At 34.3% G+C, this 23,127-nt stretch overlaps 1 pseudogene; it reads right to left on the reverse strand.

The window, feature by feature from the left end:
- Nucleotides 1–15,190: 15,190 nt before the first annotated feature.
- On the reverse strand, nucleotides 15,191–15,308 carry LOC113600055 (uncharacterized; annotated as a pseudogene).
- Nucleotides 15,309–23,127: the final 7,819 nt, after the last annotated feature.

Raw genomic sequence — 23,127 nt, forward strand, 5'->3', positions numbered from 1 at the left:
AGAATAATTTAAAAACAAATCCACATATAGAATAACATATCATCAAACTGCAAAACATCAAAAATGATGACAAAATAATGAAAACTTACAGAATATGGATCACTGCCAAGTATTGACCGCTAGACTGTCCGTAGACTTCTCATGAGCAAGGAAACATGCCATACCCAAATAGAGTAATATCTTCTAATTGCTGAAGAGAAGTAATATCATCTTTCCAACTCAGCCTCACCTAAAATAAACATATTTTCAGATACACACCTAGTAAGAGACTTTATACTTACAGAAAGTGCCATTTCAGAAGGAAGTACTTTACCACTAAGGAAATTGAATCTACAAGGAAGGAGTACAGACATAACATTTTAATGTCTTCATCTCCTCTTGGCAGAAAATAGGATGTATATTAATATTAAGCTTTGTTAAGACATACATGCACATAGCAATTTATAGATACTCTTTAAAATAGAGCTTCAGGGGTGCCTGGGTGGCTTAGTCGGTTGAGCGTCCGACTTGGGCTCAGGTCATGATATCACGGTCTGTGGGTTCAAGCCCCGCGTTGGGCTGTGTGCTGACAGCTCAGAGCCTGGAGCTTGTTTCGGATTCTGTGTCTCCCTCTCTCTCTGCCCCTCCCCTGTTCATGCTCTGTCTCTCTCTGTCTCAAAAATAAATAAACGTTAAAAAAAAATAAAATAGAGCTTCACAACTGGGAGTGTGTTTCACATGTCTGGTACATTTGGCAATGACTGGAGACATTTTTGGTTGTCATAAGGAGGGGGTGTGCTACTGTCCTCTAGTGGGCAGAGGTCAGTCATGCTGCTAAGAAGCATCTTACAATGCACAGGACAGGCCCTTAAAACAAAGAATTATACAGCCCAAAAGGTCATTTGTGCCACTATTGAGAAATCCAGATTCAAATAAGTAGAACAGAAAGTATAACTTTGAAACCAGTAGAGGAAAAAGTGAATTAAGGATGTTATCAAAAGTCTAAAGAACTCCAAAGAATCAAAGTACTTACATGATGAAGAAACGCGATGATAGAAATGTAATCATTGTCAATATAAGCAAAATAAGCTTACTTAAAGGGCAAATATTCTCAACTTAAATAAAAAGAAATTAAATTCAGCTATTAACAAATTCACATTTAGAACTTAATGGCATAGGAAGTTTTATTTCCTTTAATTTTATTTTTTTAATATGAAATTTATTGTCAAATTGGTTTCCATACAACACCCAGGGCTCATCCCAACAGGTGCCCTCCTCAATGCCCATCACCTCCCTCCCACCTCCCATCAACCTCAGTTTATTCTCAGTTTTTAAGAGTTTCTTATAGTTTGGCTTCCTCCCTCTCTTTTTTTTTTTTCTTCCCCTCCCCCATGGTCTTCTGTTAAGTTTCTCAGGATCCATGTAAGAGTGAAAACGTGGTATCTGTCTTTCTCTGTATGACTTATATCACCTCACTCCAGTCAGAGTGGCTAAAATGAACAAATCAGGAGACTATAGATGCTGGAGAGGATGTGGAGAAACGGGAACCCTCTTGCTCTGTTGGTGGGAATGCAAACTGGTGCAGCCACTCTGGAAAACAGTGTGGAGGTTCCTCAAAAAATTAAAAATAGATCTACCCTATGACCTGGCATAGGAAGTTTTAAAATAGAAGGATGGAAAATGATATTGACAAGGGGAAAGATAATATAGCAAACAGTATCACCATTAAAGTAAATAGAATTCAGAGTTAAAAGCATTATTATGAGGGCACCTGGGTGGTTCATTTGGTTAAGAGGCTGACTTCAGCTCAGGTCAAGATCTCAGAGTTCCTGAGTTTGAGCCCTGCATGGGCTCTTTGCTGTCAGCAGGGAGCCTGTTTTGGATCCTCTGTCTCCTTCCCCGTCCCCCCCCCCCCCCGCCTCTCCCCTGTTTGAGCACTCTCTCTCTCTTTTTCTCTCAAAAATAAAAACATAAAAATAAACATTTAAAAAATCATTATTATGTATAAATATGGACATTACTTGATGATGTAATTATTGTGAACCTATATGCACCTGACAGTATAAACCCAGTATATAAAGGGAAAAACATCAAATAGTTTTTACAAGAAATGATAAATTCTGTAGATCAAATAAGGCAGGATTAAAAGGTACAAACTTCCAGTTATAAAATAAATAAATCATGGGAATGAAAAGTACAGCATAGAGAATATAGTCAATAATATTGTAATTACTTTGTGTAGGGACAGATGGTAGCTACAGGTATTGTGGTGAGCAATTCTTAATGCATATGATTGTCAAATCACTATGTTGTACACCATCACTATGTTTCAACTCTATATTGAAACTAATATAATGTAAAATAAAAACTGTAAACTGGGGATAATTTGTATAATATGTTTTAAAAGGTTGATCATATATAAAGAGAAAGGAATGAAAATTAGGCTGTCTTCTATCCCCATGACATGACAGCAATATGAAATACTGTACAAACAGTTATGACTCTGAGGTAGGTAGGAAAAACCTGTATCTTTCTGCTTTGCAGAAATAATAAGATTTTCCATATTTGATTGAGTATAAGAACACTGCCTAGAGCCAAAATTTAAACCTAGGATTTGTTTTTAAATTCTAAACGCAGTGGTTTTTCCACTCTAATTTATAGTGAATATGGGAAAGATGCATAAATGTATCACAACTTTAAACACCTCGGTAAAAACTCTATATCTTTGTAGAACAAATGATGAAAAATTTCAGCCCGGTTTTTTGAGATTTAAACAATGAATGTAAAATAAATGGTGTAGACTGTATAATTAAACTCCTCTTTCTTTGTCTCTCCAACGCTCCTCAAAAACCGTAATCCTTCCCTGCTTAAATATAAAGTTAAATTAAAGAAACTTTGAGGAAAAAGGAATCACCACTTACAGACATTATAAAAAGTTGATTGTGGTCAGGGAAATTTCCTATGGAATTCTCAGTAAACCATTTAATTATTGCCTGAGGGAACTGGAAAGTTCCAGCAACCATTCTCAAGATTTTCCCAACTTCGTATGTCCTCAGATCATGGGAATAAATCAAATCATGCCAAAGTTCTGTCAGAATTAAGTACAAATTTTACATTATTTATATATGAGTGTAAGACTTCATGTTGATATGGTCACAAACATTATAAAACATTATAAAGCATTATAAAATTTACGTCAGCATCACTGTGAGCTATTAAAAATGCATGTGAAACAAAATTACTGGGCTATAAATTTCCACATGAAGTTACATAAGTAGACTAAGTTTGAAATGAAAATTGTATAAAACTTTCATGCAAGAAAAAAACCTCTTGAAAAAATGATTTTCCAAATGGCATATATGTAATGGCCAAACTCGGTGGAACTGGTAGCTAGAGATGTTTGAAGAAGGTTATCATACTAAATACACTAAAAAAAGTTAAAATATAATTACATGTTCTTCCTTTATCATTTGTGTGATAGTTTAAAGCACGCTGTTCATGTCTGGAATTGAAGGACAGAAAAGCATATTTAGTTTTTTTGGTGGTGTTATTGATACATCAGTACTCCCTCCTCCAAACGGGATCACAGTGTTAGAACACTGTTGATTATGAACTAGGGGAGGAAGGACTTCTGATAGCAAAGATGTGGTGTTGTGATGTTTGTATCCAGCTGAAAGAAAAATTCCATGATCTGTATTAGAAACTATAACACACACACACACACACACACACACACACACACACACACACACACTATACAAAGGAGTGAGAAAAAGGGAGAAAATTGTAAGAAACTGTAAGAAACTGTATGGAAATAATGCTTCAGACAATATCTTCCCAAGTGATGTAGTATTTTAAAAATATTAACTCTATGTTCATATGATTTCAATATTATTGGTGCCTCCTTAGTTATAAGAATCCTTATGAATTTGTATTTATTTTTATATTACTGAAAACCTTCATACTACATGTCATGCTATTAAATTATTTCACATTCTACTTAAATTTCTCTAATAAAATGGTAATGCATGTATATATATTTTTGAGCCATTGACGTTCTCAAGGGATATATGCCAATACTTTGATGAATCTCTCAAATTTTAAAAACATAAGTATAACTGACTTCATTTTTTACTAACACTTTGTTTTTCCCTGACATATCCTAACACTAAAATTTGACTGCATTTTTATTAGTATCATTCTTATTTAATGGCTATTTTCAGAAATAATATGTTTATTTCATATAGGGTGATAGAAAGGCTATGGAATGACAACTAAAGCATAAAATTGTGTTGTGATTGCTCACTGGCAAAGTAAACAATTTGCCAACACACACCAGAGTTGCAATGTGCAAATAAAATCCATGAACTGGCAAAACTATAAATTCCTCTAAGCCCTGTACTTCTTAAGTACTAGTGGAAACTGTGAATGTTGAATCTTCAGATATTAAAAATCTACTTACTGTGTGTGTGTGTGTGTGTGTGTGTGTATGTGTTGTGTCTGTATTATGGTTGACAGGTTTTTTTTTTTGTAAATGTCCAAATATTAAATATTTTATGATTATTCATACAAACAGAAATTTATATAAATTGTAATATGTATAAATATATTACAGTGTACAAATATATGCACAAATATACATTTATTTATCTACCATTTTTCAAGTATTTCAAAATGCTATTATATTGTATCATAGTATGTTAAATTAAACTTTGTATTCTGAGATAATTGTAGATTCACATGCATTGTGAAAAATAATACAGAGAGATCCCTGTATCTTTTACCCAGTGTTATCCAATGGTAACATCTTACAAACTATAATACTATACCACAACCAGAATACTGATATTGATGCAGTCAAGATACTGGATATTTCTATCTTACAAAGACCCTTTATTTTCACTTTTATAGCCTTACATGCTTTCTTCCCATCCATAACTCCTTCTTAATCTTTGGCAACCTTGAGTCTGTTCTCCATTTCCTATAATTTCGCTATTTCAAGAATGTTATAATAATGACAGCCTATACCATGAAAACTTTTAGGATTGGTTTTTCTTGTTCAACCTAATTTTCTCTGGAGATTCATCCAGGTTACTGCATGCATGGATAACTCATTCCTTTTTATTGCTGAGAAATAGCCCATGGTATCCACTGAGAGATATCTGAGTTGTTTCAATTTTAGGGCTATAAATATCAATGTGTAGGTTTTGGTATAAACATAAATCTTAATTTCTCTATGATAAATGACCACGAGTACAATTACTGGGTCATATCTTAGTTGCAAGTTTAGTTTTGTAAAGAAACTACTAAAATGTTCTCAGAATGACTGAATCATTTTACATTCCCACCAGCAATGTAGGAGTTATCCAGTTTCCCTGTATGTGGTTGTATCTCATTGGCTGATGATGGTGTACATCTTTTATGTGTTGTATGTTCTCTAGTAAAATGGCTCTTCATGCCTTTGCCCATTTATAACTGGATTGTTTCTATTTTTACACTTAATTTTCAGAGCTATTTTATATGCTGGAGATACCAATTCTTTTTTTTTTTATATAGATTATAAATATTTCCCTCCATTCAGTAGCTCCTTTTCTCATTCTCTTATTAGAAACTTTCAAAGAACAATTTTTAAAAAATTTTTATGAAGTTCAATTTATCAACTTTTCCTTTCATGGGTTATTCTTTTGGTATTAAGCCTAAGAATACTGTAGAACTAGAAGATTTTCCTTTATTTTTTGTTCTTACAGATTTATAGTTTTACATTTTGTAGTTTAGTCTATGACCCATTTTGAGTTAATTTTTACATAAAGTTGTGAGATTTATGTTAAGTTCCTCTTTTCCTGTTTGTTTGATAGTTATTTGATATCTCATTGGTTCAGGACCATTTGTTGAAATGGTTCTTTCCTACATTGAATTGCCTTTACACCTTTGTCAAAAATCAGTTGGGCATATTTATTCTATTTCTGGGTTCTCTATTCTATTTCAATCTATATATCTATCCCAGTGCCAATACCACATCTTTCAGTTACTATAACTATATAGTAAGTTTCATAAAATGAATTGGAAAGTATTCCCTCCTCTTCTGTCTTCTGAAAGTTTGTGTAGAATTGGTCTTCTTTAAACATAAAACATTTGATAGAATAATCCAGTGAAAGCATATGAGTTTTGAGATTTCTGCAAGATGTGTTTAAATTACAAATTTAATTTCTTTAATAGCTATAGGGCTATTCAGATTATCTTCTTCGTATTAAGAAGTTGTGGTAGATTTTTTTTTTCAAGGAATTGGCCCATTTTAGCTAAGTTGTTACATTTATGTGTGCAAAGGTGTTTGTAGCATTTCTTTATCATCCTTTTGAGTCTGAATGGTCTTTGTAATGATACACTATTTCAGTCCTGACATTGGTCATTTCCTTCAGACCTGATATTGGTCTAATTTTTTTTTCCTTTGTCAGTCTTCCTAGAGATTTGCCAGTTGATCTTTGCAAAGGACCATCTTTTTGTCTCATTGATTTTTGTCTATTGTTTTCTGTTTTCAATTTCACTGATTTCTGAATTTCCTTTACCCATTCTTTTAGCTTTGTTCTGCTAATAACAGGTACTGTTAGTTTTTTTTTTTTTTTTTTTTTGAGAAGGTCTTAATTTCCTCTTCATTACTGAAGAATATTTTCACTGACCAAAGGATTCTAGATTGATAGTCCTTTTCTTTCAGCAATGGGACAATACTGTGCTGATTCCTTCTGGCCTCCATGATTTCTGATGAGAAATTCACTGTCATTAAAATTACTTTTCTCTTATAGGTAAGGTGTCATTTTTTTTCTCCCTCCTTTCAATTTTTTGTCTTTAGTTTTCAGGTGTTTAATTATGATGTGTCTTGGCACGGATTTCTTTGGATTTATCCTGTTTTAGGATCATTCATTTTCTTGAACTTATAGGTTTATGTCTCCTGCCAAATTTAGGAAGTTTTCAGCCATTATTTCTTTTTTACTTTTTCAGGCCCTCCTTCTTTTTCCTTTTCTTTGAGAAATCTGATGGCATGAATGTAAGATCTTTTAAAATTATTCCACAGGTCCCTGAGGCAGATTCTGTTCATATTTGTTTCCAGTCAGTTTTTCTCCATTATTCACATTGGGTAATTTCTTTTGTTCTCCCTTCTAGTTTCCAAATTCTTTCCTCTGTCCCTTCCATTTTGCTCTTCAATCCATCCACTGAGATTTCTTTTTGGTTACTACATTTTCCATTCTAAAATTTCCACTTGTTTCTTCTTTGTATCTTCTTTTTCTTTGATGAGAGTTTTCATTTCTTTGCTAAGGCTTCCAATTATCATTCGTTTCAAGCATGTTCATAATTGCAGAGAACATACACAGACTCATGGTAAAGGGAGACTGCATTTTGACACCTATGCAGCAGACCTCAGAAGCAAACAGTCCTAATAATTTAGGGGGATGGAGGACCCCAGGTACTGTTTTGTAGTTCTGGTGGGGGTTGGGTGTAAATTCAAGCAAAGTATACAGAAAACTAAACTAATGAAAAAATGAGATAATTACAGAGAAAAAAAATGTACACAAAATGTCTCATAATACACTGCATGGTTCTGTTGTGAATACTTAGAGTCATGGCATTATCACTGAATACTAATTTCACCTAAGTTATGATATTTAAAAGGTAAGGGAGGGCAGTGTGTTTAAGGGGATGGTATTTGGGACGATGGGAATTCAATGGAATTCATTGCTCATTTTTGTTAGTAGTAAGTCAATATGTAATATCTAAAATGAAAATGGAGAAAGATAACTATTAGCAGTTGTAAGGAATTTTGAAGGTAAATGTTATAAAAATGGGTAAAAGAGTTAAATGCGTTTGACTCTTAGAAGTGGAAGCTAGAGGCGGCGATGGCAAAGTAGAATATACAGCAGCGTTTTTGTTGTTGTTGTAAGCCTGTAGATTCTAATCAAAATTAAGGTTATATTTTTGAAAACTATGTAGATTTTAACTCGCACTTGAAGTGTGCTCTCCTCTATGGGAGCCAGTAACTAATAAACCTTTAAGTGACCCTAGATATGTTCTGTTTGTATTTGGAAGGACTTCTGAATTATGAACCACTTTTCAATAGTTGCAAGTTGAACACTAATATTTATGTTAGAAATCTCATAATATTCTGTAAACTGGTGGTAAGCCTTTGTAAACTTTTTAAAGACTTTCAGCTAAATCTTCAAGGTTTCTCTGCTCCAGTTTCTTTGCTATCAAATCTATAGGAGAGAGAGAGAGGATGATGATGATGTTATAAAAATACTTTTAATAAACTACATCAATGAAAGTTTGTCACAGAACAAACTTGTAAAGGTTTTACAGATTTCCTTGTCCTGATTATAGGGTTCTCTTTTCCCTTAACTGAATATCCTCATAAATGCCTTTCTGGCTTCTCTGTGACATCCTTTATATCAAAATCTGCTGAAAGGGAAGATGATCTGACTTAATCATACCTTAGCATACATTTAAGTCTTCATATCTGTTAGTGAGTTAAGCTGTTGTGCTAATGTAATAAAACCAAAATCTCAAGTGGCTTGGCACTGTGTTTCTTTCTCAGTCCCAGACCTTTATCATTTAACTTCCCAGGTGCTCATAGACCTTGAATGGCAAGTTAAAAAACAAAAACAAAAACAACATAACAAAAACTTCCCATGTAGGAAAGAGGATGTTTTATTGGACTTGTGACTAGAACAACCACAGGCTCTCTGAACTATAGACAGTTACTGAAAGGAAGACTGGGTCTTAGTGTTTTACTGGTGTCAAATGCATTTATCTTATTTCCAGCCATAGCTGCTCAGCTGTTAAGAGATTTGGATATGCTTAGTCAGGGATTACCCAGAGTCTGCCTACAATATGGCATTTCACTGCACAGGCCAATGATTTATTGCCATTTCAAAGATATTCTTTAAATATTTGTTTAATATTTATTTAGTGGGTACAGGAAGGGCCTAACTTTTAAACTAATGAGTTGCCTACCTATTCATTTGTGTTTAAACCATGTAATTTATCTTGTGTACTAAGCATTATAGTGTGATTTAATTTATTTGGAATTATCTTTTACAATCTTTCTGTTACTCATAGCTTATAGAATGTTAGTTACTCTCAATCACTGAGAGAAGGGTAGTATACATGTAGTTACAGTCTTGTACAAATTTAAATGTCCTGTTTTACTTATTTTCATGGTGAAAAAAAATGTTCCCTACTTTTCTCTAATCATTATTCCCTACTTTTCTTCTTTTTATTTTTAAAATATTTATTTATTTATATTTAAGAGTACGAGAGAGAGAGAGAGAGAGAGAGAGAGAGAGAGAGAGAGAGAGAGAAGAAGGGGCAGAGAGTGAGGGAGACAGAGAATCTCAAGCAGGGTCTGTGCTGTCAACGTAGAGCCCAACGTGGTGCTCTATCCCACAACCCTGGGATCATGACCTGAGCTGAAATCAAGAGTCCAATGCTCAACCAACTGCTCCTTTTTCTCCTTCTTTTTAACATTTAGTAAATTTAAGGTATACAGTGTGTTGATTTGATAAATTTATATATTGTAATATCACTACCATCTAACATTAATTAACACCTCCATCGAGTCACATGATTACCATTTCTTTTTTTTTGTGGTGAGAATAGTTAAGATCTAGTCTCTTAGCAACTTCATAATACAGTATTGTTAATTACAATCACCATACTGTGCATAGATCTCCAGAGCTCCAGGACTTATTCATCTACTGGTTATAAGTTTGTATCCTTAAATATCTCCCTACTTTCTTTTGAAAGTTCCTGAACAAGTTGCCTTTCTAGAAGGCACATTGAATGTTTAAAACTGAGATGATAAATCCTGCTGCAGGGCTCTGGTCATTGCCCTGTGCACGTGTGATTTTAGCTGGAACCTTCTGCTGACAATGACTACTCAGTGTTGGCTGGTGTTCAGCTGCTGGTCTCAGAGTTGAGGGTGGGCTTGCCAACAGTTGCAATATGTGGCCAGCAAACTTGTTGCAGGAATCCCAGAACCACTCAAGCAAGATAGGGTGATCAGTGAGGAGTGTTTTGAAACCTGTATCCACTTGAGGGCACTGTCTACTTCAGTGGAAGTATAACCAAATTACATTCTGGTAGTTATGTAAGGAATTCTACATGGAAAGCCCGGTAAATTGGCACCAGTGTCTGATTTACTGCAGTGGAACTTTAGCACTCTTTATTGGTGTGGTCTCGGGTAGCTTCCCAGCTTGTGGCTCAACTGTGTTTTTCCATCCAATTTCATTGATGCTGTGACTAGTGGTATTCCCCACCGCTCCCCCTCAATACCCTCTTCTGTGTGATCTTGGACATTTTTGCCATGTGGTATATTTTTCATGAGTATATGAAATCAGTTGATGAGAGTGTTTCAGACCATACTGTCATGTAGAATGGATCTAACTGGAATTGCTTTTCCAATATTGTTGATAATTTTTCTGTTGCTTTCAATATAGTACCATCCCTTTAGAATAAGCAAAACTCAACATACCTTGGGTTAAATTGCATAATCTATAAATGCAAAGCTAGTTGAAAAAGGTTATACTTGTATGGCATTTTATAGTTTATGAAGAGTTTTCCATTGTGGAAACAATCTTGCCCTGCAAACAGTGGCAGAAAGAAAAAAAGATTGGAGGGTACTGAATATGGGAATTGGTAGGCTTTCTTCTCAGCTTCTAAAATAAAATATACTTTGACAAACAAAAATGAATTTATATATTTTCTTATCCAGTATACATTGGAAATTTGTGTTCTCTCGAGGGGTACATGTACTTTGATTCTGTGGGAGGTGTGTTTGTGTGCATGTGTGTGAATTAATCACCTTAGTTTTAAGTTAAAGATCCACTTTATTCTCCTTCTGTTTTGCATCATATTTTAGTATTTCCTGCCATTAATTGAAAATAAATAGTACCAGACCCATAATAACTTCTAATTCCCAAGTTGTTCCCTTGACCACATGGATAGTGGCAGGATGAGATAAGGAGTTAGATGTTTCCGTTCACTTCCAGTCTATTTGACATATTTAAAGATATTTATAGTACATGTTATCAAATTTATAACATTTTTATGAGGATGGGAGTGTTTTATATCATTGTTTATTTCTTTACCCATTTTATCTATATTTGAACACTTAAAAGACTAGCTAGTTTGAGATATTTCATTTTTGAAAGACTAAAATCTTTCAGGTTCACAGCACATCACATGGTATTAAAATGTTTCAATATATTTATTCCCATGGAGGAACACTGGGCTAAGAAATAGGACAACCATAATTGGACTGTATCAAGATTGCATATCCCTATAATTGACTAAACTTACTTGTAAAAATTAGTATTATTGACAAGAATTGATGGCTAACCTTCTTTTTTCTTAACTGAAGAAAGGTTGTTTGTTTTTTTTTTTCTAACTGGGTGTTAACACATTAAAAAATGAATGAAATATTAAATAAAGCCTGCAAACAAACAAAACATTTCTACCTTTTCCAAAGTGTTGCAAATATAATATTTATTTATCAGGTATACAAAATTAAGTTAAAAATATACTAAGAACTAAATGATTAAAATGCTAAATTTTTCCAGAAATACAAAAAGTAAAAATAAGACTTATTATAATATTAATATAATATTAAAGGGAGTTTCAATATTTGGAAAACCTGTAGGCAAAAGGGTTTTAAGTAAAGTACCTTTAGGAAAAATGGTCTATTTCTGTGACTGTAATCTTAAAGTTTCTAAATCTACTATAAAATTTATTAACATATATATAGATATTGCACATAGCTATCCAGAAACATTTTTACCCTCCAACACGTTTCTATTTATACTATAATGTATACATATGTTTATGCATGTGCATATATTATGTCTAGACCATGTGTATCAGTCATATATTGTTATGAAAATATTGCATAAGAAACAACTGCAATACCTTAAAGACATTGAACAATAAGCATTTATTTATCCTACACTCATGTGCCCAAGTGCTGGTGGCTGGGCTTCCTTGTTCTGCAGTCAGCTGGAGTGATGAAGTAGTTCTCCTGATTATGGCTGGCTCGCTCACACATTGGGAATGAACTGGTGTTGGCTGATGTTAGGCTGGCCTTGGCTGGAATGACTGGGGTGATATGGTTCTACTTGATGTGTCTTTCAACCACCAGCAGACTAGCCTGGCCATGTTCTTAGCTGGTAGTGGCACAAGAACAATGGCAGACAATTATGTGCTCTTTTTTTTTCTTTTTTTTTCAAAGCCCTGAATGTACCCATACTACAAACATCCTACTGAGAAAAACAAAATTACATAGTTGAATTCAAAATCAAGGGGTAGGGAAATATATTACATTATGTTTTGAGGAATGACATTCAAAGTCATATGGCAAGTAATGTGAATGGAGAGGTAGAGAATTAGAAGCATTAATTCAATCATTCTTCTGAAAATTTACATTTGGATTTTTAGATAAGACTCACCTGAATAGATTCAGGATGTTTTATAATTGTAACTCAGACATTGACTATCTATTGTGAAAAAAAAAAGCCTTGAAATTTTCCCTAATGTTAAATAAAGAAAACAGTTTTGCTTTGATAGATATTTTAATATGAAAATTTTCTTTTAATTATAAATTCCTAAATGCAATTAATGAACATGGAATTGAGTAAGTCTTAAAAGGATTTAAAGGTAAATGGTAAAAGGTAGAGAGGAAAATATTGAACATGATGTGTGTGATGGCTTTTCTGGAATTCTGTGACATTACAGTTCCTTTTTCACTTGTAACATATCTTGTAATTTTCTTCTTCCCTCAAGTTCAGACATCACAGAAACACTTAATGGCACTTAAGTTGCATCAGGCCAAAGAAAACAAATGAACAAGCTAAAACAAATGTATTTCACTTCCAAATTCAAAGCGTGAGACTGGGAAAAGAATTCAAGGGTTTGGAAACGAGTCCTGGCAGTCAGCCATTTCAAGGGTTTTTGCCTGGGGATTTTAGGCCCATAAAGATATACCAGAGTAGGAGGAGAAGGAAAGTATAGATCAAAGCTGTATAATCTAAATCATGAAATTGCAGAGATGGACTATAATGAAGTGAAGCTGGTATCAAATTAGAGATACAGGCTTAGTTTCTCCGAACAAAGGAGTTTGAGTCTCACCCCTCTAATGCTTGTTATTGTTAAATATTTGTAGGCCTCACAGGCAGTGCTGCAATTATCTCTCCCAGTTATTAAATCCACTCTGCATTAGTAATACTTTTGGAAACCTCATGTGCTGAAGTTGCTTCCCATTGGAAATGCATGCTTTCCTGCTTAATGCCAGCTTAAGAAAGAATAAAGAGAAGTGGGAAAAAAGTACTGAAAGGTGACATATTCACAATTTATCTGGAATATGACTTTGTTGTAAAGAAGAGTGTTCTGAGAGACCAGAGAAAAAATAAATTACTATAAAAACAAAGGAGAAAACTTGTAAATCTCTTATAAACTGTGAACATGTAGAATATTTGAAAAGCTCTGTCTGGACTGCCAGAATGTTTTGTACTCAAATTGTAACCCTGAGAGATAGTTTCTTATTAATTGGTCTGAATCATCTATTCTTGGGATTCTTCTTAGACCCATGCAGTTATTTTAGGAAAAAGAAAGTTCAAGGGACCAATAGATAACAGAGATAACATAAATCTGAATTTGCTAGTGCATGCTTTTAAAATCCATAGCTCCCATGATTTAAAAACTACCTTCAACAACTGGTTAGGCAATTCATTCCACTATGAGTTGTCCTTAACATTTTTGAGATAAAGGTCCCTTGAGAGGCTAAGCTAAACTCTTTTTCCATGGCACATTCAGAGACCAGTATTTTATATACACTTTGTGGAAGGAAACTAATGATTTTTAGTTCTACTGAAAAATAGGATAACCCTGTTGCATTTTAAAGACATAAAAGCGTGCGCAACGTTGCTAATTATAAATGAGATGACCAGATGGAGAATGTTTATAGTAATAGTAATAATGATAAATTGGTAAAATGCTTTGTAATTAAAGCATTTTTATGTACATTGTATGAGTTGATCCTCAAAACAACACTGTTATTGTTTTTATCGTCATTATTTTATGATTAAAACGACTGAAACCTCACTACAAACAAATTTCTTCATAACAGCATTAAATGGCACAGGTGGATTATGACTCTAGGCTCTCTATTTCGGGGACTATTACTTATGCCGCTCTTTTCTGTATGGTGTACTTCATATGTCTCATCTGTAAAGCTTGCTCAATAGTAGCTCTTACCTCACAAAAAAGTGCTGAGAGTGAATTGATCTTTAAAACCAAGAAAATTTTCCAGTTAGTCTAGAATCAGCAAGTATTTATCCTCATGGCTTCTATCTAAATATCTCTTTAGAGATGGCCAATAATTGATGTTTAAAATCATATGGGTGTAATAAAAGATTCAGTTGAATTTAACTACATTAAGTGCATTTGATGAAACTAGTGGTCCACTCAATTTTGGACCCCTGGTAAATTGGAATTTCTCTTCTCTGAGGCCCTGGATACAACCAATAGGAGAGTGTGTTTGGTGCCTAAGCAAGTTGTAGTTTAGAAAATTCCTTTATATTGAGGGTGCCTCACCTTCATACACTAGTCATCAGGCTGTTTCTGAGAAGGAGTACAAGGGGCACATCAACAAATATACAGGCTTGATTTTGGTAAGAGCCTCCTACTTGAGCCCTACAGGCTTCTTTTCTTTCCTGGTAATCTAAACAGAATATGACCTCCTTATAATTCTATCTCAGTTTATCTCACTGCTGCTTCATCTTTGATGTGCACCTGTGCACACAAAGATTTTCTGCATACTTCTTAATATAGAAAGAGAGCAAGGAAATGAAAGGATCCTGTCAGGATTGGTGACTTTTACATTTTGTCTATATCTATAATCTCTATAACTGTTTAGTCTTAGTACTGGAGTTAAAAGGTATTAACATTCATCACTAGTTGTTTTTGTTTGTTTTTGCCACTATATCTCCATTTATTTCTTGGGTAGCTAAAATTTACTCTTGAATGGTTTCTTTGGGAAGAATTTATAGGCACTATATACCCTGAGTTTTTATATATCTAAAGTTCATTGTTTTTATTCTTACATGAGAATTTGGGAGGTAGTAAAATTATTGAGTCACACTATCTTTGAGGCATTATTTTACCATCTTCTAGTGTTCTGTGGAACTTTTGGAAACTAGCCTGATTATTTACCATTTATAAGTATCTTCAATTAGCAATAATCATGCCTTGGATAAACCTTATTGGCTACGATACTGCCACTGCACAAAGCTGCATTTATAAATATCTTGGTCTTTGTACATTTAGAGGGCTCTTTCATTACCTTTGAAGTCCAGTGGTTTTATTATTCTGTAATAAAATTGGTCATTCTATATCTAATTTTTCCTGGTACATGCTGTACTCTTTCTGTCTCTGCATTTACCATTATTCCTTTCATTTTCTGGAAAGTTTTCTTGTTTTATATTGTCAAATAATTGTTATATTTCATTATTTTGATTCTTGCTTTCAGGGAAACCATGTATGTATATGTTTGATTCCATAGTGATCATTTTTTCCTGGAGTCCTCCTCAACTCCGTTTCCACTTCATTTTGCTTTGTATTCTCAGTATGATGCTCCATGTTCCTTGCCATATTTTGTCCTATGTAATTCTGTCAGATTAGCCTCCATTTCTGTAATGGTTTTACTTCCTACTCTGCTTCTTTCCTAAGCTGTTTTGGTTCCTGTTTCATTCCTTTGTTACATAGTTTCATGTACTGTAATTGTTTGTATCTTTTGAGTAGTTGCTTTGTAAAACTAACCATTTCCTTTAAATTTTAATTTAAGACCTACTTTTTTTGTCATCTGCTCTGTGGCAAGATTATTTTGGTGAGTGTCCTTTGCCATTTGCTCTTCCTATTTCCTCCTTCATGTGATATTGTATTTGATAAGAACCAATGCTGATTAGTTTTTGACCATGTGTTACCTTTGAGTGAGGTTCTCATCCTGAACCAGTTATTTATAGGAGATTCATTATAGGACTGGATAGTTTATAATGTGGTTGGGCTGTTTTTTTTTTTTTTCTCTATGTCTAACGTAAATGAACAGCTGTGGGTCTGCCTCCAATTATGTCACTATCTTTCACTCTGCTCACTGACTAAATGCTTCCTGAAAATATGGCATGTCAGTGGAATTCTTTGTTCAGCCTTACTAATCCTGATGTTTGTTGCCATATTAGCTCATGGAAGTTCCCTCAGTAACCTCACACATTCTGATGTTTCAATTGAGAGATACTGATTTGTGATGCTCACCTTGGAAATTCTGCGGGTTAGTCTGAGTTCTGTAGCCATTAAGTATCCATCCTTCCCTGTTTGCCTTCCACCATTTTTCCTTCTCTGAATTTGGACATTCTTGCTCATATTATTGTTGTTCTGATTCACAGATGCATTTTATATGTTTATTAAAAGTAAATTTTAAAAATGTTTCTTATTCTCTTTTTTTTTCAGAGTAGTACTGCCTTTTACATTGGGGCATAAAATATGATTAAAAAAAACTATTTTAAAGACATTTCCCAAAAGCATTGGAAAACTCTTATAAATGTGAATTAATTTTTCAGTGTAAATAACACTTCTATTATTGAAAAGTTAAGAGTTTTGTGATAGAAAATGTCATAAAGGATACTTACATAATCTTGCACATGATAACCCAGATCCATTTGTTCATTTAATAAAGAAGAATTATATCTAGAAAACTTTTAATGGATTATTAAATTGAAAAAATTTAAGAATTTAATGTTATGTTGACTAAAATAGCTGACAGTGGGAGAAACTTCTCAGTAATTAACTATGCTGGACTTAAGACTTCCGTAGTGCTTATAAAGATTCTTAGTTACAAAGAGCTTTATTTTGATGTTGTAAAATTCCCACAGATTTCTTATGATGGGATCATGATAAATACTCAATTTTTGCAGTGAGGGAAACAGAGTGGATTTTTCCTCAGCATCATCAGGAACATGCCCATGAATAAAATCCTATTAAAAGAGCATTTGAGGGATACCTCAGTAGCTTAGTCCGTTGAATGTCCAACTCTTGATTTGGCTCAGGTCAGGATCCCAGGGTCATGGGATCGAGCCGTGCATCAGATTCAGCCCTGCTTAAGATTCTTCTCTTTCTCTCTCTCCCTCTGCCCCTGTGCCCCGCTAGTGTGCACTCTCTCTTTCTAAAATAAAACGTAATTTTAAAAAAGAGCATTTGAAGCAGAAGTATATGTAGAGAAAATGAAAAGTTTTTAGAGATGAACATATGTTTTCAGAAGAAGGATTTGTCTGCATCACAAGTAAATGGGGATATATTGTTAGAGTGAGCCTTATGAGGGTTAGAACTGTGTCTTCTAGGTTCCTGTGGTTCAGTTTCTGGTTTGGCTCAGATTTCTACTTCTCCTAGTAAGAAGTATGGATATGTGTATGTAAATGCTTATTGTACATTCAAAAGAGGTCATAAATCTGAAATATATTAAGTACTTTAACCTTGAATGATACCATAATTACACTTGAAATTATTGTTTAGTTCCATCATCCTGTAATCAGGAGCAATTTTACCATACCAGTCTGGTTTTAACCAATCTAGTATTAAAGGGACTACAAAGTATAATTACTGAAGTTAAAATAAATGATTAAGTTTATATTTTAAAAAAGCCAAGACATGTTTATAGAAGATTCAGTTAGACTGAGAGGATTTTCAAAATAAATCTTTTCAGTTTTTACCCAGTATCCTGTCTTCTTTGAGGACATTAATGATTTTTTGTGATTTCCTATTTTTGCCCTTCATAATTTTTATGTCATACGAAATTTTGCCAGTCTATATTTTTCAGATTTAATATGTTACTTACATTTTAGAAATTTACTAATATAACTTTTCTCCAATTGTCAGAAATCTCTTTATTCTAAAAAATGTATCTGTTTTTAGGCCTTAAAGTAGCTCAATAATGCTTTTGATCAGATAGGGATTAAAAGGGGCTAAAAGAATGTTTATATTTAATAACAACAAAAAAAGGTCCCAACTATTCATACGTAAGGTCTATATATTTCCAGAACACTTTATCTTTCCTATCTTTTGAAGTTCACGTTTCCTGACCTTACTGTGATAAGATTTTATTTTCTATTTTTACTCCTTCTTTGTAATCTGCCCTACTTTACCATGCGTTCTTGTCTGTATGCTCCCCAGGGCCTATAGCCAGCCGCGGCCATCACCCGCAAAACTAGAGCTGAAAGTACCTGTCATTTATTTGCACCTTGTTATGTTTGGTGTAGGGCTATTTCAAAGAAAGTGCTTTATAGACATATGTGTGCCTTTGCTCCCTTAATCATAGCTTTTCCAGTTATGGGAAACCCTTAATAGGTTCATGCTTTTGGTATGTTTTTTCTATCCCCTATCCCCCACTTTATTATACATAGGATTGCTCTTCTTTTTATCCCTCTCTACTTAAAATTATTTTTATGTTGTCTAACCAACTCCTTTAGACTACTTATGTCATCACACCCTCCTAGAATCTTACTCTACAAGATCCTAGGCCACCAAAATCTGTTTAACAATTAGTTTTGGATATGCTGCTGCTTCCTTTTTCTGGTATTTTCACTTTTTTTTTTCCCTGCACTATGGCAGCCTTAGAGTAAAAATAAGTTTGCAAATCCATATTCTTCTAAGAACTCTTGCTCCCTCCAGGTTCCTCACATGTACTCAGTGGATTAGCTTGAATGATCCACACATCCTTTTTTTCCCCTACTAATGGTTGTGATAGCTCCTCTTTTGGCGAACTCCAAAGGAACAGCTTGGCCTACCATGTGCATTAAAGATGCTGCTGCTGCTCCAGGTCTCTAGTATCGATCACTGAAGCTCCACATCAAGGATGCTGCTGCGTGTACCAAGGGCACCCTATTGCATCCCTGACGAGGTATTTGTGCAGTTCCCTATTGTTGCCACAGTGATTGGTCCCATATTCCATTGCTGCAGAAATTAGAATGATTATAGTGAATGACTAGCATTTGCAGTTTGGTTTTGACCCTTTTAGGTTTTACTTTGTCTTTTATTGCAATCTTGTCTGGCCAAAAAAAAAAAAAAAGTGGGTAAGAAGCATCATGCTATGCTCAGACCCCCACCCTCCTGACCCCCGATAATTGCACTATCTCCAGACTGATGCCATGTTAGAATGTAAAGACCAATGGCTTAAATGTAATTTGCTCATTTAAAAACTAATGAAGCAAACGTGAAGTTATAAAACCTGGAAATTTACCCTTTAGTTCTAAGCACAAATTGATAAGTACCATTTTCCCCAATTATTTTTCTCTGTGTACTTCCTCTTCATTTAGAATATAGGATAAGAGTCAAAGCATTTACCTTCCTCGAGGCTCATCTGTGCTTAACATAGAGCTCTGAAAATAGGGACTATGTTATGTATGGTGATGATGAAATTAATTATTAGATGCAGAAACTTACTTGAAAACCATTAGTATGAACAAAGCATTTTCACACATTCAGTACTTTTGTCTATTAGTTGACATAACCATGGCTAAGTTAAGGAACTTTTTCTCCAGTGGTTGAAACATAGAGAAAAAAATAAAGGGAAGTCAAATACCAGTCAGCGAATGCTGATCAAGTGCTTATAGTACTAGAAGCTGGGCAACGTAAATCTAAATCCAGAGAAAGGTTATGTAATTTTCTCCTGCTTACATTTCTTTAGGAATTAGATAGAACATTATCTGCCTTAAGTTTCAACAGTCATCCCTGGATGAATCAGAATAAGGAGGAAAGATAATTTTCAGGGCTTCTTTGCCTAAGCCCTGTAAAGGTCACAGGCACACCCAACACCCATGGAGACTGAGAATGCTCTTTGAGTAATGGCTATGTCAGTAATGGTCACTGGTAAAAAACCCTTCCTAAGAAGGATGGGATTCCGGGCAATTGTGGCTATGGAAATACATAGGCTTTTAGATTTTTAATTATGTAATTACAGAATGTTAAAGTCCTATGCCTTTCAAGACCTCTGGTTAAATGTTTACTAAAAGGTGGACATTAGGATGATAGTTTATAGGCAAATTATCAGTTATCTGTTGATGAATAAGTTTGAGAAATTCCCTGTTAAAGAAAGTTAAATAGATTTCTGTATCACAGGGATTTTCAGGGTTTTTATTAGCTAGTGAACATCTGAGTGACTGAGAGAGATTTTGAGTCAAGAATTGAGACAGCTGCATCTAACAGACACCCAATTATACTGGTTTAACTAAAGAGAGGTTTTTATTTTATTTTATTTTATTTTATTTTATTTTATTATTTTATTTTATTTTAGTATTTTATTTTATTTTATTTTATTTTATTTTACTTCACTTCACTTCACTTCACTTCACTTCACTTCACTTCACTTCACTTTTTAATAAAAAGAAGTCCAGGGGTAGGCAGCTCAGGGCTGGTTCAGTGGCTTCATTATATCATCATGATCTGAACTCCTTCAGTCTTTCTGCTCAGCTAGTGTTATTGGGTGATTTTCCACCTGAAGTTCTCAGAAACCTTTATAGGCACTGTGTTGCAATTACTTTCCTAGGGGAATCACCCAATAGGTTTTTGCTTAAAGATCATGGTCAGAACTAGGTTATATGTTCTTAGGAAGCCTGAAGTCTATGAAAGTGAGACTTTTTAAGGCAGGAACATTGTCATTCTGAACCAAATCAGGATTCCACTGGTGAGGAAGTTGGGAAAAATAGATATTGGGAAGCAAATAACAATTTTTGTCATCTAGCATATTCCTTGACCTCATTTCAGCTCCTTTTTTTTTTAAATTCACTATCTTCCAAGGCATATGGGACATACTGATTCTAGTCTACCTCTTCATTTTATTTATTTTTAGTTAATTTTAAAAATTTTAATTTTGGAGACAGAGTGAGCACAGTGGGCAAGAGAGGGAGAGGGAGAGAAAGAGAGAACCTCAAGCAGGCTCCACGCTTAGCATAGAGCCAAACATGGGACTCAATCCCATGACCCACCCTGGGATCATGACTTGAGCCAAAATCAAGAGTTGGACACTCAACCAACTGAGCCACCCAGGAGCCCCCAGTCTAACTGTATATGTACACATTTTAAAACTAAAACCCATACATACATAAATATTTGCTTAAGTTCACATGCTTCCATTAGTTTCATTTTAAATTAAATTTTTGGAGAATTTGAAATAAATGTTCAAGAAAATAGCCAGTAGGTTAATTTGTCTATTTATTTGTCTTGAAAAGTGTGAAGGCATTTTTTTCAGCTATTACACTGTTAGCCACTTTAGGCCTCTCTTTATTCTGTTCTACAATTCAGAGTTTAAAAAATTATCTTCTCATTTATCTTCATTTGCAAATTGAGAGGTTTAGTTACTGAGATCATCATAAAAGGAGTAATTTCAGAAGTTTGAGCAGACATTTTTAATGTGGACCATTTGTCTCTGATATCAATTTTATCTGATTACTTTATTACATATGCATGCTACAAGTGACAGATAGTTTTAATATCTCCATGATTAATAGAATATTTTTCTTAGGTTCTCCTGCAGAGAAGAATATCATCATGAAATATTGATAAAGTTCCAAGAACAGCAAAATTGTCATGATACTTAAGGAAGTCTTTAAAACTAAGATTGTATTTTCTCTGACTAAGCATGTTGGGTATTTCACAGCTGAAGAATCAAATGCTGTATTGATTTTGTTATGGACAAATCATCTCATGAGATTTCTATGTTCAAAAAATAAAGGTCTTTCCAATGACCTTGGTTTTCATGGACTTCGGTCATATTTGACTGAATAAGATTAAATTTGTCAATGAGGCCAAATTTGAGAGTTAGTAAGTTAGAAATTCATATTAAAAGTCAGTCAGTACAAAGTTGGGAAAAACGTATAATGAAAATCTGGCCAATATTCAGTAGACACAAGTGTGTACTTAGGAAAGAAAAAACTTGGTGAAAAATATAAGATGGGTCATTTATAAATGTGTGCAATCAGTGAAGGAAATGATCTTAGATAGAGAGATCTAGAAATATAATATCTATATAGTATATTGTCTTACTCATTCCTTGATCTTGCCTTGAATTGTTTTTATAATTTTTTAATGTTTATTTATTTTTGAGCGAGCGAGCGAGAGAGAGAGAGAGAGAGAGAAGGAAATAGAGGATCCAAAGTGGGCTCTGTGCTAACAGCAGAGAGCCTGATGTGGGATTTGAATGCATGAACCATGAGATCATGACCCAAGCTAAAGTTGGATGCTTAACCAACTGAGCCACCCAGGCACCCCTTTCCTTGAATTCTTACATGCATTGTTTTTTCCATTGACTTTGGCTTGATCATATCACTAGTTTCGGCTAATGGAATGTGAATAGACATAATATTGAAAGTACTTCTGTGGATTGGCCATGTCTCTCCTCGAATGTCTGCTTTCTGTTAAGAGAACAGTATGGCCTAGGTAGTGACTATCCTTCAGCTTGGGACCAAGAATGTGAAGACACGTAGAGCTAAGTCAAGCCTCCTGTAAAGCGAGCAGGAAATACAGGCTTGCTATTGTGAGCCACTGAGATTTGGGGAATGTTTGTTGCAGCATTGTAAGCTGATTAGGAAATCTGTCAGTAATACGGGGCTGGAATACCCTGACACGTAAATGAATGTATAATGTCAAAAACATTAGTTACTCTTCCTGCTGTTTAGCATTACTTAGATTGTCTCTCATACCCTTTCTTAATTTTTCTATATATAACTTTGCCCTCATTCTCACAGGAAAAATATTGAGGGAACTATACTTAGAAACTGAAATAACAAGTATTCTAGAATTATACATCCATATATTTAAAAAAGTATTTATTGAGATAAAACTATTGCCAGGCTCTGCTTTACGCAATGGAGAAGGCAGCAACAAACAAAAATGGTAAGTCCCCGCCCTCTGGAAGCTTAGATTTTAGTCATGGGGAAAAAAATCAATTTATACATGAGGGTCAATGGTCTGAAGAAAAACAAGGCAGGGTAAAAGAACAAGGAGTGACTGGGGGCAGGTGTTGTTTTAGATATGACTGTCAAGAGGGACTCACTGGAAATGGAGTACCTG

This window comes from Acinonyx jubatus, chromosome C2 (genome assembly GCF_027475565.1).
Source record: "Acinonyx jubatus isolate Ajub_Pintada_27869175 chromosome C2, VMU_Ajub_asm_v1.0, whole genome shotgun sequence".
NCBI lineage: Eukaryota > Metazoa > Chordata > Mammalia > Carnivora > Felidae > Acinonyx > Acinonyx jubatus.